The following is an 18,453-nucleotide window of genomic DNA, read 5'->3' as shown; positions in this document are numbered from 1 at the left end:
CAAGGTAATGTCGCAAACTCAGGCGTTTTGAATATTTTTGATAATTTTAGAATCTTGAAAACTATTCATGTCACACATTTTAGAAAATTTCTCTATTTCTGGGATATACGTCCATCCGAGGATTTATTTCATCTACCTTACTTTTATACTTTTCTGAAATTGCGAGCTCCATGATCTTAACAGTTTTTTTAAGATCAGGATCTTGAAATTAGTTCTGAATGGAAGTCTCTTAACCTTGTGAATTTTTATTAATCCTAGGCAAATCCTTGCCTAATTTGGAAAAATATCCAAAGAAGAGTTCCAAAGAAACAATTTAGTAACTTCAAACATTGATAATTTTACAAGATTCCGTGCCCAGAAATTCTAGAGCTAGGATCAGGGTGCCTTCCATTCATTTGGGCTAAACAATTTTTTTATGAAATTATGGAATAAAAAGATATTATGATGATATTTTGTTAGTGCCAATTTTGCTACATGAGAGTCGCAATGTGTAAAAGATTTTGTCATTTACCTCACCCATTCTTCGCTCTTCACTCTTCGCGAAGAGGCGATCAGAAAATCGCCCATTGTGACTCTGTCAAAGCTAAATTTGCAGCTTGCAGGTTTGATGTGTCAAACACAAACGTCACAATCTTTTCTTGTTGCTTACATAAACAAAATATTATCATAAAATCTTATTATTCCATAATTTCATAAAAAAAAACTTTTCTTAGCCAAAATGCAAGGCAACCCTGATCCTAGGTCTAGAATTTCTTGAAAAATTATCAATTTTTAAATTTACTAAATTGTTTCTATAGGAACTCATCTTTGGATATTTTTGCAAATTCGTCAAGAATTTGCCTAGGATCATTCCAACAAGTCTTCATAATAAGTTTTACTTTTGACCGATTTCATACTAATTCGCTAATCCATTTATTCTTGTATCCAAGTAAGCCGGCAATGACATTTTCATCAAAAAATGTCTGATCTTTCGAAAAAAAGTATTCTTGGATCTGGAGAATCGCGAAATACATTCCAATATTGCCAAACGTTATCAGTATTAAAAAAAATACCATTATATCAAGTCCAAAGAAAAATTGGACCATTTTTTTGAGATTTTTTCTACTAGACTTCAGTTTAAAAAAAAAATCATAACTTTTCTATCGATAATTTTTGCATCATAACCTACAGTGCAATAAATGGCATTGGCCCTGAAACTTTTAAAAAAATACAAAAATCCGTTTTTGAGAACAAATATAATGCAATTTTTTCAAATAGTTCCAGCCACAACATTGCTGAAGGCAGATCGGACAAAGCATTTTCGAGTAACAGTTCTCTGAAGATGAGCTTAATATTTTCTATAGGCCCTTTTTTAAAAATAAGGGTTGATCCAAAATAGAACATGGAAAATGGCACTTTTGGACAAAAGGAACGTTTCTGCAAATTTTCATCCAAATAAAAAAAATCAAGAATAAATGGATTAGCGAATTAGTATACTCTTTTAGGATTATGTTTCTGTCCGGTATTCCCTAGAAATTTTCTCCATAACAGTCTCGGCATTCTGTGCAGAACACCTGAGGAAGTTCCTTCCAGAAAACTCTTGAAATCCATTCCTAATTTATATTTGTTTATGGTTACCTCTTTAATTTTCTTTAATTCTTTTTTTAAATTATTTTGAATTTTGAAAAAAAAAATATTTTGTTTTAAAAATTCCCAGAAAATCTCATGATAGGGTTACGGTATGTAATGTGGGTCTAGTCCTTTCATTCGGCCTATCACGCAAATAAATAATTAATTAAGGAATATTACACAAAAAATAAGGAAAATATTGATCACTGATGGTTGATAAATGTGTACCACACACAAATCAATTTATATCACAACATTTCAATACATTTTCAGCTCTCGTAAGTAATAAAACTGGTTGAGAATATCACAATGTTCGGAGTTTTTAGCCGCCATGACTTATAAGGTTAAGATGGGAAGGTTGACTGACGATCATCAAATGGCCTGATTATGGCATTTATTGATTGGAATTACCTGATAATACACACTAGACGTAAAACTTACAGTTGCTGTTTGAATATTTTATGTTTATTTTAATTGTTTAACAACGTTTTCACAAGTAAAACATGGACCCAACTTTAGGGACACATTTCTTTTCTATGTTCCTAACTATGGCCCATGAAATTCATTTGACAGCATATAGCAATAAGAGTAACGTCAACAATGTTGTTTTGCATTTGGATGATAAGGAACGAACAGGAAGGGAGATTTTTTCTGCCAAACCTGTATAATGAACATCACAATGTTCTGATTTAGATATTCTGCGGTCAAAAGACGATAAGCGAAATTTTTAATTTTTAATTTTTAAATTGAGTGATTTAATGTAGTTTTCGTAAAATTTTCTCTAAGAAATGTTTTGAGGAATGAAGAGCATTAAGTTAACAGTGATAGTGATAAAAAAAATACATCAGAAAACGTTACCAAGAGCGTTTTTTTGAGGATCAAACAAGATAGGACGAAGTTGCATCCATAAATAGACCCAATTTGGGGACAATAGACCCATATTACATACATTTCCCTCGTGAGTTATTGTCTTAAAAAAAGTAAGTTTTTCAACTTTTCGTGGTTTCTGATAGCAAACGACATGATAAGCATATCTAAGCATACCATTTAGCAGTAGAATATCGTTTGCAGGTAAATTCATTGATGAGTTATGATTAAAAACGTAATCGATGGCTGCATATTAGACCGAGGTTAGGGACGTATACCCTATGCGTTTTTTCTTGATTTGTTTTCCGTCGATCTTGTTTTCCGTACTGAGTACCAATGCTACCGACGCCAGGGAGGCAGCTCCCAAACCTGGACCGTACCTATCAACCCATCAACTCATCGACCGGGGACCAATGGCTTTACTTCCCTTTCGAAAGAAGACGTGATCAGAGATTTTATGCCTCAGAAAACCGGCGTCGCCAACTGGGATTGAACCCAGGCCCTTAAGAAATATATTCTCCTAACATTTCCTTGGATTTCACTTCAGAATTCTTCTCAACATAAAGACAAGACGATCGTTTGGAATTCTCTTGAAACTTTCATTTGTGTTTCTTTTGGAATATTCTTCCAATTTTCTTGGAGCTTTTTTTTATATGCTTAAAATGTCTTGCCAAACTAAGAGATTTTCAGCCGAACAGAGGTTCTAAATTCCCTTAGAATGCTCCCTGAAATTCCTTTCGATTTGCTTTAAGTACACTTTGAACGTCCAAAAAGTAAGGCATTTTCGTTAATTTTTTTAAGCAATAAAACATTCAGGGCAAATATGTTATAACCCATTTATTAGTCATCCTTCGAACTACAATTTGTACTTTTTTGAACTCGATTGGCGTCTCCCCGTGGCCGGTGCACCAGGTCGCGCGGGCGTCCTCGCGCGGAAGTCGGAAAACGGCTTGGGAAAATACTCCTTTCCATGTGATCCTGGAACATAAATCGAACAAAAATCCTGATTAGTAATGAAATTTGGGTTAGAAATACGTATTCCGATTTTTTTTTAATTAATTTTTTCAAAAGTTGTGGCCTTAGCCACCCTAAAAATGCTTACAAAATCGTGTATTAAAAATCCATTTTTGACAAAGTCGAAAATGTGGATACGTATTTCTAAGCATGTGGATACGTATTTCTAATTCTGAACAAGAAAACCTAGGCGATATCCAAATTTGATGATAACTGGTTAGAGTTATTTCCCACGCCAGTTTGAAAAACCCCGTTTCGAGATAAACGCGTTTAAAGATAAAAATGCTCTCTCAGCCCGCCGGTACATGTCTTAGGAAATCGCTTCGTAAAGCGGTAAGAAATATTCTGGCGGACTTGGAGTATTTTCTAAATTAAAGTATACATCCTAAGAAACATTTTAGGCCAAAAAAAATGCATTTTTTTTGAAAAATCAAAGTGTACTCCCCCCTTAAAGTTCGCTGGAATTATAATCATAATCCCCATAATAGTCCTTACAAATGAGATACTTCTCAAAGTACATGAAAATTATTAAATTCCATTGGGATTTTCTCCCAGAGTTCCTTTAGAATTATCCCTTGATTTCGTCTACAACTATCCTCAAAACTAATTTGGCATTCTCGTCAATGCTTCGTAGTGCCAGAATCCTAAAATGTTATCCAAGTCCTAGAGTTATGATTTTTTTTTTTAAATCTGAGATGTTCCAAATACGCCAATACGTAAGTGAGCCAGTTTGGGCACTAGTGCTCAAGTTTTAGGCCGTGTTAAGATGGTGTCGGTGGTAGTGCTCGAACGCTTAGTAGTGGTGGGCTTCCATGGTCAGCTCAGCGGAAACATTCGAAGCAAATAAGAAGAAAAATAAATGGAAGATCAGCTAAATTTGCTCAGGTGAAATGAAAAAAAAACGAGTGAGAAAGATGGAGTGTGTGATGTCCGGAAATTTGGTAGTTCATCTTCTTGAATATGAAGAAGATGAAGAAGAAGAATGAAAAAAGAACATGCATACACATGCGAATATTTTCAATGTTCCTTACCGCCCAAGTAACAATTTTGGTTTTATGAGGGTTCTGTAGACCTTGATTTAGACTTGTAGTATGCTTTAAAATCGCTATAAAACTTGCAATGTTACTTGGGCGTTGATATCGTGGTGGGTTAAACAATTACTTTATTTGTAATTCGCGATTTCCCTAACACAGATTCCAAAGTTGAATTCCATCCGGTCTCACCAAACGATGTTTATTCAATCACCGTGTTGGAAGTGATGGTGTTCTCCAGCGCTCAATGAAACCCAAAAAAAAAACAATTACCATACCCGAATGATAACCCAAATGATTGAACTATTCCACAAATGATTGGGGTATCATCCAAATCATTTGTGAATAGTTCAATCATTTGGGTTATCACGTCGTTAAGCAAAAAAAAATAATACAAATTTTATTAGGGAAGGCTCCCCCAAAGCTATCAAGGCTGGCCTCAACCGTTGATCGGATTTAGTTCCAATCACCGTGTGTAGTGGTCAAGGTCATCAATCGGGCCATCATCAGGTAAGCTAAGACTTCCTCTGCTCGACGCTAATGTTAGTTTGCGTAGGCGTGCCTTGAATTCCTAAAAATCATCGAGAGAAGTTATTGTTTACAAAAGCTGTTACGCCTAATTCCAGCTCTATCTAGATATGTTTAAATCTAACATACCATGTACTTAAAGGTGCAATTTCAAAAACCAAAGTCGGTCGCGGGATGAAAGTGATCTGATTTTGATCCAGAGATGATGGATTTGAATTTTTATGGCGTATTTTTTCTACGAATCTGTAAAAATTAAGACTATCATTTTTTCAAAATGTCAGTATTGAAAATTGGAATGTGCAATTGTTGCTATGATAATTGAAATAATCACCGATTGCCTGCGAAAAGAGATTGCCCTAACACAGATTTCCAAGTTGAATTCCTTCCGGTCTCACCAAACGGTGTTTATTCGCGTGGTGGCTGGTGGTGATCTCCAGTTCACAACAAAAGGCTGCCTGCAAGCAGCGAGCTGCAACCCACATTACCACCCATAGAAGGAGGAAGACGCCGCACAGCTATTGATCGGAATCAGTAACTCTTCGTGAGTCGCTGTGGGCCATCTATGTCGAGCGTGTCATACTAAAGAGTATAAACAGAGAGAACCCCGCTCAAATTCCTATTCCTACACAAAACACAAGCTCCTGCTGCAGTTAACAAATAAGATTTATTATATAAGACCATGGAAATGATTTTGAACCACAAAACATCCCTTTTTAAACATTAAAACAATCTGACAATCTCTCATACAATTCTTAAAAATGACAACGTTCGTAATAATCTTGAAACGTTAAATGGTTCTAAAAACGCCAAAAATGGCCCAATAGAATAAAAATGATGAACACTTTTCAAAATTCCAAAATACCTTTTAAATCGTTAAAAGTTGGAGATGCTTAACGTCAAAGTATAAAGTTGAAAGTTCCGCTATAGTGGCAGTGTGAAAATTTCCTCTTAGGGTTGCATAATTTCTATTGAAGTCATTTTTTTTGTCAACACTTCAAATCAACAGGCTCTGTGTGTATGTCGGCCTCATAAAACGCAGCTATAGACATTCTATTGATCCAATCTTTCAAAACATCAACTTTCCGGAATCACCGTATGACAGGTGAAAGTTGACACTGTTTGGCGTTGGATTTTGTTTTTTGGCAAACCACCTGTCATAGCTTGAATGCGATTCCGAGCTGACACCCAATTGATGTCTGTATTATTTATACGACATCACGATCAGGATCGCGTTTGGAGATTATGCGAATTGAGTGCGGAATGTAATTCCAGAGTTTTAAGCTACAAAGCTCGCTAGAGAAAGCTTTGAACGCATATCGTCTATTCATGATTCTAACCACTAATATTTGCCCACGTCTATCGTAATAGGAACCACCACATCACAGCGGTCTTCTGATTCATTTTCTATGTTCGGACTCCCCATCTGCGCAATTCCAGATAACAACGTTATAGGCGGGGAAAGGCTTTCCTAATTAGATGTAGAGAATATACCATTTAAGTTGAATCTAATTACCGAGGGCTTCCAGCTCACGACCGAACGAGGGCCGACGGCGATCTCCATTCACCCCATATATTTACTTAGATTGTACCGGTGGGAACCCTCCATCTCCATATCCCGCATGGCTTATCTCATTGTTGAGATCAGCTTTTTTTTGCGTTCGATAAAGCAAGCAAATCCGTAGGGGACTCCACACTGCTTTCCCTCTCCAGCTTTACACACAGTTGGGACCCATGGTGATGAGTCTGGCGATTGCTTGTTTCGATAAAATCTTGATATCGATAGAGTGATTCCTCTGTTGACTTTCCCGTTGGCTGTCTCAGTGTGTTCCAGTCAACTTGTTTGTATTTGGCCATTGATTGAGCTAGATTGATGGCAAATATTGGTCGAACACGGGGAGATTATCTCGGGCCCCGTTCCTGATCCCCGCACGCTGTTGACGACACTGATTAGACATTTGGAGTCTGTTTGTGGTGCACAGATAATCGTGTCTTTGACGGTGGCAATCGTGAGGGAAACGGTATTGATTTAATTGGTGTTGGAGTCGTTTGTTGTAGACGTACACACGAACAAGCCGCTTTGCCTGCTGCAGAGCTATAGGGGTAGCAGGTCCTAGAGTGTCTCCATGATTTTTTTTTTAGTTTATGCTTAAAATCAGTTTAAACTATTCCATGATTTTCAAATCTGTTTTACGTCCGAGATCTCGGATATGTGTATGTCTTTGTATTGTAATTGAAATTGTAATAAAAACTCTGAAATCTCAATATTTTAAGAACATTTTGTTCGTAGAATTTCTCAAATTTTCTGTGTTAGAGATCTCTTTTCAGTTTAAATCCCAGAATCTTGAATAAAAAAAAATCAATTTCGAGGTATTAATTGTTATTACAAGTCTTAGAATCTTAAACATTAATCGTAGATCGAGATATAAACAATTAAGCGTAGCTCCATGTAACCATGTCCTTGAAATTTTTCCAGGTTTCAGAATTTTCAATTATTTTTTTAAAGATTCAGATTAAAATGCTTTCATAGTCCTAGAAATATGGAAATTATAGAATGTGATACATTTCAATTCCCAGAAATTGCCTAACATTTTGCACACTCATCGCCATATTCAGACCCACACACCCCTAACGACCAGAGTTGTAATCTTGTAACCAATTAATACGTTTGTTGATCTGGATGATAGAAGAGCATAGCAGAAATAGTGCAAAATAGGTTAGTGAAGCCATGGTCATCAAAAGAGGAAATCGTTGAAGAGAATTGACTTTCATCCCTCTGCTTCTAAGCCCCTTCATTCAGTCGTCGTCATAGCAATGAAAACTAGCCTCAAACCGCTTTTGGTTCTCGCTGGTTGCAATTCTGCTGTTCGACATTTTCGGAGCTCCACCAAAAAACATGAAATTACACTATTTTCTAGGGATACCTAAAAGTCCAATTATTCGATGGACGGTTAATCGCAAAGATTTTTTTTCAGTTAATCGATTAAATATTTATCGAATTTTCAATTATTCGACCGCGTAACCGCCATCCCTTCTTATTTCTACTCTAGTGCAGTAGAGAAAATAAATAAAAGTACTAATTTATAAATATCTGAACAGGCATAGAGAAGAACCATGACGTAAAGAGTCGAGTTTTGAACGCCTTTGGATACGGTTGTATCTAAATTTGCTCTCTGTTTTGTGCGTGCATTCTCTTTCATAGTTTTCGGCTGCATTTGCCGGATTAGCGCTGGCACTCTGCCTCCCGGACGGTTATACGTGTGTGAGTGGTGGTTTTCTCGCTTTCCGAGAAGTTTTAGAATCAAGAAAGAAAACATGATTCATCATGTTTGCAAAATTGCAAGCTTCAGAAGATTTGGCGCTGCGTGGTTTGATTGTTTCTCCCGGACCAAAAATTTGTGGCATCGCAAGTGAAAATTTTAATTTCTTTTTATTTACGCCGTGATGAGCACGGCGCTGATCTATTGTTAGGGTTTTGCAATGTGCATTGCTTTTGTGCACGGAGTGTCTTGAAAAAGAAAAGTGACATTTGGCTGTTGGGTGGTTGGAGTGGAGAGAAAAATATGCGTGTAAGCATCGGGAATGCGCTCCCGGGTGAAGTGATTTGGTGAGTACGTTCCAGTTGAAGATTGTTGACAAGTGTATTTGTGGTGATGCAAATTATGGTTTAGATGACGCATGGCTTCAAACATTTTGTGTATCCAAATAAAACATATTACATACTAAATACGCACAGGGCATCGTCTGCTGACCATTGCCGCGGGTATATCGTGGGAGTCCCAGGTACCCGGTTCAAGCTTTAGTTGGCGGCGGTGGCTCTTCTTGACCTTCTATCCCCTGAGTAGTTAGTGTGAATAAGGGCGTCTATGTGATGTTTTGCTGTACCTGTTGTGGACATCTAGTGCATCCTGTTCCCTTAACTTGTTGAGGACACCCTGTCTTGCCTCAAAAGCTACCCTTTTTGAAATACTCGTCTTCACAACATAAAGGGCACCATTGGAGCATGAGATTTGATCAAATTATTCGCAGTTCTACTTGTCCAACGCCCCCGGATGGGTGAGGGATAGAGGATGACACACACACACACACACACACACACACACACACACACACACACACACACACACACACACACACACACACACACACACACACACACACACACACACACACACACACACACACACACACACACACACAGGCATAGAGAAGAACCATGACGTGAAACAGGATCATAAATTCGCCGAAAAAAATGTTAAGCGTCTTTCAGCTAAAGGCTAAGATTTACCAACTTGTTGAGAGAAGAAGTTTAACGAGAAAAACTCAAACGGGGCAGGGTGGACACTGATATTCTGCGGCCTTCCCAACTTGTCGCAGACACCAGTTCAACCTCTGTCCAGCAGCAGACGGACCAAGACTCTTGCGAGTGCTCAATCATTGAACCGATTTGCTGATCCAGCTACCTACACGTCATCATCATCTTCCAAAGGGTTTAAACCAATACTACCATCGGCCCTTTTCAGGGCCACTAAGATTTTCCAAAAGAGTTAAATTTCTGAACATGTTCTAACTAAAATTCATATCAAAAGGTTCTTTTCAGGGCAATCATAGTCAAAATAAATAGTATACAGAGAGAGAGAACCCCGCTCAAATTCCTATTCCTACACAAAACACAAGCTTCTGCTGCAGTTAACACATAGCATTTATCATATAATATCACGTAGTCCTACGTCACCATTGCGTATAACTCTTGTAGTTTTTAGAGTGGAAGTTCACGAAATCGTTAGTCCTTACACATCTTGTTTTAGTTTTAATCAAAGTGCTTGCTACTTCATACGTGAAGTTTACGATTTCAGAGTTGGGAGGAAATGCTATACTAATATCAACATGACGCTTTAGTGCGATGATTTTTTAGATACAGGAAGTTCTGAAAAGGATATGTTGATATAATTGGTTGGAAATGCTATCTAACATGAAGCTTTAGTGTGATAATTTATTAGTATTATTAGAGTACGGCAGTATGACAATTGAACTCTAACGGAACTATCTACCTACCCTCTTCTAAGCCCATTCTCTAGCTAATAAATTATCACACTAAAGCTTCATGTTAGATAGCATTTCCAACCAACTCTGAAAATCGCAAACTTCGCGTATGAAGTAACATAAAAACACTTTGAATATGTTGATAGTTCCGTCAGAGTACGGCAGTGTGAAAATTGAATTGCAGTTGAAATTGAGACAAGGGCTATTAATGCGACAATACTAATCAAGGTATCATCAATCAAGCTTTTGGTAGCGATAAACGTCGCTAGAGCTATTCCACAGTCACAAACAGCATATGAGCAAGCCCAAATTCACCAGTACATGAGGTTTTGGAAGTATCCTTTTTGAAGATCAGATGTGGCCAGATCTACCTGTTGGTCCATGAAATGATGTCTATTTACATCTGGATGAAAAATCATAAATTTTGAATCGTCGAACGATACCAGAACATGAGGTTTAGGAAATGTCCTTTATGAGTCCCACCGGAACCGGTTCCGGGTTTCCGGATGTGACCAGATCAACCTGTTGGTCTATGGTATGATGTCTGTTTACTTTTGGATGGTACCAAGACATGCGGTTTTGGAATTGTCCTTTTTGGGGCCTTACCGGTACCGGTTTTGGGTATCCAGATGTGGCCAGATCCACCCGTCGGTTCATGGAATGATGTCTTTTTACTTCTGCACATGAGGTTTAGGTTTTGCCCTATTTGAAGCCCTGCTGGAATCAGGTCTGGGTTTCTTATGTGGCCAGATCCACCTCTTTGTTCGTGGAATGATGTCTATTTATTTCTGGATAAAAATCATAAATTTTGAGCCGTCGAACGGTACCAGCACATGCGGTTTTGGAATTGTCCTTTTTGGGGCCCTGCGGGAACCGATTCTGGTCTTTCGGTCTATGGCATGATGTCTATTTACTTCTGTATGAACAATCATAAATTTTGAGAGGTCGGACGGTACCAGTACATGAGGTTTAGGAAGTATCCTTTCTTGAGCCCTCTGCCGGAACCGGATTCGGGTATCCAGTAGAGGCTAGATCCATCTGTTGGTCCATGGCATGATGTCTATTTACTTCTTGATGAAAAATAGTACATTTGAGTCGTCGGACAGTACCAGTACGGGAGGATTTGGAAGTGTTTGTTTTTGGGACGTGCCATGATGTCTATTTACTTCTGGATGAAAAATCATTTTGAGCCTCTGGACGGTGCCAGTACATGAGGTTTAGGTTGTGTCCTTTTTGGGGCCCTGCCGAAATCGGTTCTGAGTATCCAGATGTGGCCAAATCCACCTGTTTGTTTGTGACATGATATCTAATTACTTCTGGATAAAAAATCACAAATTTTGAGCCATCGAACGCTTCCAGTACATGAGGTCTTGGAAGTGTCCTTTATGGGGCCCTATTGGAACCGGTTCCAGGTATTCAGATGTGTCCAGATCCACATTTTGGTCCATGGCATGCAGTCTGTTTACTTCTGGATGTTTGGAGCCGTCGGACGATACCAGTACATGAGGTTTTGGAAGTGTCCATTTGTGCCCTATCGGAACCGGTGCAAGGTATCCTAAAGGCAGGGGCGCCGCTGGTGTAGTGGTAAGCGTGATTATCTCTCACCCCAGCAGGCCTGGGTTCAATCTCAGTTGGCGCCGCCGGGATGTTCTGAGGTATAACATCTCTGATCCGCCTTCCTTCGGAAGAGAAGTAAATCGGTTGATCCCCGGTTCATGAGTTGATGGGTCGATAGGTAGGGTCCAGGTTTGGGAGCTGGCCTCAGTAGCATTGGTGTTCAGCACGGAAAACAAGATCAACGGAAATCAAATCAAGGAAAAAAGGTATTCCAAATGGTCAAATTGGAAAAATCCTGGACAGGGTGCCATTCTATGAACCTTCATCTTTCTTTTAAGGCCGATAGATCATGAATCGGTTCAAACATGGATTTTTTTAGCCGAATTGCAGTCTGGGTGTTTTTAGACCCTAAGGGCCTGTTCATAAACTACGTAGACAGTTTTTTTTTGGTATTCTTGACCCCCCCTCCCCTGCTAAGACAATTGTCCATACAACATTTTTAAAATTTGTATGGGCCGTGGATAATTGTCAACCCCCTAAACTGTCTACGTAGTTTATGGACAGCCCCTAATGCACAATATGTCTCTTTTTTTCGTAGCGCTACTCCTAGAGGTCGCTGATAGCTTCTTTTGACAGCAAAAAGTTCGCTTCTGAAAATTAGGGAAAGTGTGGAAATTTCCGGTTTCTATCATATTTCGTTACAAAGTTACAGCTTTTTCAATGTGACGCCGGATCAAAAAAGACCCTACCCAATTAACCAACAAGCCCGATAATTCGCCTTTTTGCAATATAAGGCTGACACACGGCTAACATAGGGCATGTTAAGCTTTATATTAACCGCATATTGGCCTTATATTACAAAAAGGCGATTTAGCGGGCTTGTTGGTTACTTTGGCAATGCACTAGGAAGGTCAAAAACTAGTCCAAATGGTGGGTCAAGAACACAAAGAATTTGTTTGGTTGCGGAGTAATCTCTATTCAAAGATCTAACTTCTAAAAATCTTAAAAGTTCAGGGTTGTAGTCCAGAAGGAACCAAGAACATTATTTCATTGAAAAATTAATATTTAAAAAGTGTATAATTTAAAACTAAATTTAAAGGGGTAACGATAGAAAACGGCCCATATATCTATAACTATTAGATATAGAAAACTGCTATCTTCATCAAAGTTTCATATTTTGAGTAGCATTACAACTTTGCCGAAAAAAGTATCCTTCTGTATCTTCAGAGGAGAAAAGTTTTTAATTTTTTTTATAGTAGGCCATGATATTTTTTGTAAATTTGGACAGTACTAATATTTTTTAGTCTTTATTATAGAGACTTTCAGCAATACTAATGTGAACAATTCCTCTGAACACATTTTTTTTTATTAAATCGATAGTTTATACAAAATTTAATTAAGTTCGTGATTTCGGAACATTCGACCACTGTGGAATGGTGTCCGGTCATTTGGCCGAATAAGTCATTTAGCCAAATGCCGTTTGGTCGAATACTTGAGAAGAACTCATACATTTTCGAACAATCTAGATTCCTGATCTGAAGCATGAAATTAGTGATGGCATAATCATTAGCAAATTGATATTTTTTCCGCTCTCATACGCTCTCAACACGCGTGATTTTGGAGCAAAATAATATGGTTGATATTGATTTTACAAGCCCTATTAATATTGCGAAACTGTTCACAACGTGTAAAGTTCAAGCAGAGAGTTTAGTCGACTTTAAAATGATTCCGTTGCACCACGTTTTCTGAGAAAGAGAAGGCATAATAATGCTATCTTTTTTGTTTGTATCTTCAACGATGGCAGACACGAAGTGACTTCTGGCAGCCGTTATGGATGTTTCGGGTGCGTCCGGGTGTAAAGCAAAAATCATGAAACTCAACCGCACCCGGGGGCGACACATCTAAATCTCAAATTTAGATGTTCAATAAATCTCACACTAGCGAATAAATCTTCGAAAAATCTTCTTTCATTTCTCGCATCTACTTGCATCGCGCATCATCTTTTTGCAGGAAACCTTCAAAATCGTGATAAATCTTCTTTCTATCTACTCAGCGTACGCGCAGTTAGCCACAGCAAAACACAATATTTCCTGCATCATAGATAGAGTCGTCCCCCTCGACCGCACCATAGTTTGGTGAGAGTTGCAGCTGGTGAATTTTGTTAGCTTGATATTCCGAGCTGCGATATCACTTCACAGCTTGCACTATCAGCCGCATTTGTTTGCTTGTTTATTTTTGCCTACGAAAATCAAGCGCAATCTCGTTCTTTGGTGAGATTTGATTTTTTGATATTTTCCCAACACTGCATGAAATTGAGAAATTTAAGTTTTCCAGATCTCAAGTTTAGTAGAATTTTACAATCCGGGACTACATGTTTGTTCTGTGTTTAAATCGTGGACATCAATTAAAAGGCGTTCTTCTCAGAACAAAATATAATTAATAGTACTATGTCAAGATCTTTGACTATTCACAAATCTTAAGTTTTACGAAATTCTGAAGATTGGAAAATGTTCAAAATGATGTATTGTATTGTTTATAAACATTGCAGCACACCTTGTTCTACTCTGAAGTTACAAATTAAAAAATTATGGTATCTACCAGACCAAAAGTGAGGAAATTTCCAATTTAAGAAAAGTTTCACCAGCTGGAGTACGAAGTGAATGCTTTTTTCGTAACAAGATGTCAGAATGACAGGTGACACTGACAATCATGAAGCACAGTAATAAAAAAAATAGTAATGGGAAATCATTAATTTAATACCCTAGGAGATTTTTCCTTCTTATAAACATGAGCAGTTCTTTTGAATTTAATTGTAATGGTTTGTTTAGACGCTACGAATGGAAGTGGAAAATACAAGAATTAGGATTGAAAAGTATAGTTAGATACTTAAATTTAATTCTTTTAGGAGATTTTTCCTTCTTTTAAACTTTAGTCGTTCTTTGGAGTTTTACTGTTTAACGAAGTTTTACCACTAACGCAACTTGCGATGTGAAATTTTAATCCCGATTGAATAATTTAATGAGAAACTATAGTGTTATAATTGAGTTGTTTAACTTTGAAAAATATACCGATTTTTATACATCATCTGATAGAGCTTCGTTTTCTGAGCGCAACTATATTTTTTATCGAGCCCGTAGACATTTATCTCGATTTTTAAATCAAGATTTAAATTTTTGATCGTTGACACTAAATCTATTTGTTGACGGCTCGCTCCCATACAAAGTCCCACCAAGGGGCGCTAAGATGGTGATTTTTGCTAATGGAATCGTATTTCTTTAAAATGGTTGCAGTGTACCAAAATTGTGTAGTGTATCAATACTCATAAAAACCAAATTTAAAGATTTTATCCTTCATGCACTTAAAAAAATATACACGTTACTATTATGTGGCTTACATTTAATTTTGCGCAAACACATGCATTTCTGAGCACTACAAAGCTACTTGTGACATATTTAGATGTTATGTGTCTCACTTATTGATATTAACAGTCTCACTCACTACCGTAAAATGATCTATTCTTGAAATTATACTGTGAATCATAACTAATTTGAGTGCCTTACATTTAGGTATGAAATGTAATGTATTTTGAAAGAAAGTTTAATTTCCAACGTTTATTTTCTTATTATGAAAGTAGATAATCATAGTAGATAGATCGGATTTTAATGATTTTGGGGGAAGTATGTTAGAAATAACATACTCTACCTACTTATTTTCCAGCCGACATATAGTCGATTGCGATAGAATTGATCTAAACTCATACCAAAAACGGCAAATAAATCCTGATGGATAAAGAAATGAGCGTTTACAAAATCAAACAACAATTCATTTTAAGCATTTCCTGGAATATGTCACGAAAATCATAGCTCTCAGAATATCCTCGGAAACCGATTTATCCGTACATCAATCGACTAATCCACCAACACTGGAAACAAACTGAAAATAAATCAATGAACATACCTTTTCCACTAAAAACCCATACCTTACAACACTCCTGGATATATTGGCTGCAAACGTCTTGCCACGGGTTCAAAATTTAACATTTACCAATAGTTGTAGACATTTGGATTCAGATCCAAACCAGGGTTTTTATCTTGCTTATCTTTATCTTGAAGCTGATTGTATTATTGTTTTGTTGTTATACTTTTGTATTGTTGTTTACTTTTGCTAAGCAAGCATCCTCTTGAAATGCAAAACACTTCGAATTTGTATGTTTTTCAACAATGTAGCGCAGATTCATGAATATTTTAATTGAATGTAGCGTGCAATGCACTTGAATTTATTATGTGGGATCTTTCATCATTCCATAGTTAGAAACACGAGAATTAAGTTGAAGCACATTGAATCAATGTGGAAAATGCATGCAATCATTGTGATTGATCAATCAAACAGGCAAGTGTTAAAACACATTAATCTGACGTACACATAATTTGAGTGTGTAATTACAGATCTTTTACTTATGAGAAGTTCTTTTGCAATTAATCAGTATTCGGCCAAACGGCATTCGGCCAATTGACATACGACCAAATTAAAGATTCGGTCAAATGCCCCGAAACCTTTTAGAACAAAATTCAATTAGTGTACACTTGAGCTAAAAACGACTAAACACTGTCTAAAACTGTCCACGTGGTTTGTGAAAAACCCCTTAGTTCACGTTAAAAGTATGTAGTGTTAAATTTATTATATATTGTATTTTGTAGTCACTTTAACATATTTTTGTCCGTACCACAATTTTCTTATGCTGTGTAGTTCCTAAAAATTTTTGAAACAATTTTTAAACTAAAAAAAGCCTTCAAGTTCAAATTAAATTTGTCACGCAATATCGCACAGCAGATCATAGAATTTCTAGTCGATTTGAATTTAATTCTTGTAGTGTATTGTCTTAAACAGAAGCTATACAGTTTCTACAGCAATTTGCAATATTATTGAAATGTATTTTTTGTTTAATTCTTCAAAGTTCAGTTTACGATATTCTTGGAGTAGATTATGGACATTTTTGATTTTAATTAAGTTTATTAAACTCGCACTGATTTTAAAACATGCAGTGCTAACATAAGCTTCCGATAAATTCGATGATTTCACTCAGCATCCAATTGTGAGGCCTCCAAACGAAAATTTTAAACCACAGCCATGACTGGCACACTTACGGATAATCATAAAACAACACTCTCCACAAATTCCCTATGTGCTTCGTAACAGATGAATTGATTCTGCACAAGGAATGCCACCCCAGCTCTGCTAGTAGATTTGGAGAAAGTCTTGGCTCGCGGCTTTAATAGGCTATAACCATTATTATTGCGCGAAAATCTTACCACACACGTGCACACCGCACCATCTATTAGCGAAAATCGCCCGAAGCAGTTTAAATTTATTGCATCCGCGTAGCGCGTTTGTTGTCACTTTTATGCCTTTCAGCGCTCGCCGCAAATGGCTCAAAGTGTGACGATAATTGAATATATATGTTACAGTATAGATTTCAGCGTAAGCGCGCGAATTTGCAACCATCTCCGCCGAGTTGAGTCTCCTTAGTTTGAGGAAAACCAAGAGAAAAAGGTAGCAAATCACGAAGTCGATAGATAAATCTTCATTAAAATGGGAATTGGAAACGACGACGGTGAAATGGCAAGCTTTCGTTGAATGGCTGTGACCAAAAGGACGCGTGAGAAAATCACATCGTGCACCGATAATTTCTGCGCGATCGATGCGCGCTTTTCACAAAGTGCTACTGCTATTGAACTTATCCACGGCCGGTGGACGTTGTTTGCCAGTCGAGACCATCATCATCGCAAGTCACTTTGTGAGAGAGAGGCAGAGAGAAAGAGATCGTGTCGATGAAAGTGAACGTTTAGAAAATTTTGCAATTATGGAATTGATTAATTTTAACGCGACTTTCCTTCCCTTAACGGCTTAACCGGAGGCAGTGGGTTGTCACTTTAAATTAAATTTATGTTTGTTGAAGTCTGCTGAGGCGTCTCAAGATGGGAGGGCTGCACGGATGGTGTGAACATAAATCTAATTAACTGGGCTGGGACTTGGCCGTAAAAGATAGATTTGCAATCAGATATGGAGTATTGATTATTCGTGGCTGGAAAACACACCTGTGACGAAGGAAAATTTCTCTTCTAAACCAACTTTAAAAAATTATCTCTAGACACTCCGTTGTTCCGAAAGGGAATTGATAATCAAACCTTCAGCATGATTTTCTTTTCGTGTTGTAAATATAAGTAGTTGTATTTAAATGATACATAAACTGTCAAATGGACAACGAAAAACAAAACATATTGGTTTACAGACTAGAACAACAGTAAAGCGTACATAAACAATAAATGTAATGAATGCGATAATTTTTAAATGGCTCACAATAAACGTAACAGTTATTAAAATTGCTTCAATTATAGTTATAACTTGTACTGGCCGCAGTCGATACATTTATCAGAAAACGAAATCGAAAATGGAAAAAAATTACGATAATCATTGAGGCATGCAAATTGAATAACCTGAGATTATCTGCGTTCCCATTTTGCACCACTGCGAAAAGCAGAGCAAAAGCGAGCAAACAAAATAACGAAACCTGACCTCACATAGGGTTTTTGATCTAATTTCCGTCCTACTAAGGACATCGCGCACTTTACCACGCTTTTTGGAAAGGGTTTGAACAAAACATGGAATGTTTTCATCAAAGATAACTTCTAAATTTATCCACCTTTCCATACGTACCGTTGGATTTGATAAAGAGTCAAACAATGTTGAGATATTATCAAAAATCTAACACTGCTTCTTGCTTCTAAATTCGTCCTACGCGTTTCAATTC

General features: G+C 37.3%; 1 protein-coding gene across 4 annotated transcripts in view; it reads left to right on the top strand.

The window, feature by feature from the left end:
- The window catches only part of mrj, a 351,864-nt gene that overhangs the window by 239,911 nt on the left and 93,500 nt on the right, over positions 1-18,453 (top strand). The gene's annotated exons all lie outside the window — the stretch shown is intronic.

This window comes from Ochlerotatus camptorhynchus, unplaced genomic scaffold (genome assembly GCF_037179485.1).
Source record: "Ochlerotatus camptorhynchus isolate MF236.1 unplaced genomic scaffold, CSIRO-AGI_Acam_v1.1 ptg000077l, whole genome shotgun sequence".
NCBI lineage: Eukaryota > Metazoa > Arthropoda > Insecta > Diptera > Culicidae > Ochlerotatus > Ochlerotatus camptorhynchus.
This window is presented reverse-complemented; position numbering and strand designations above follow the sequence as displayed.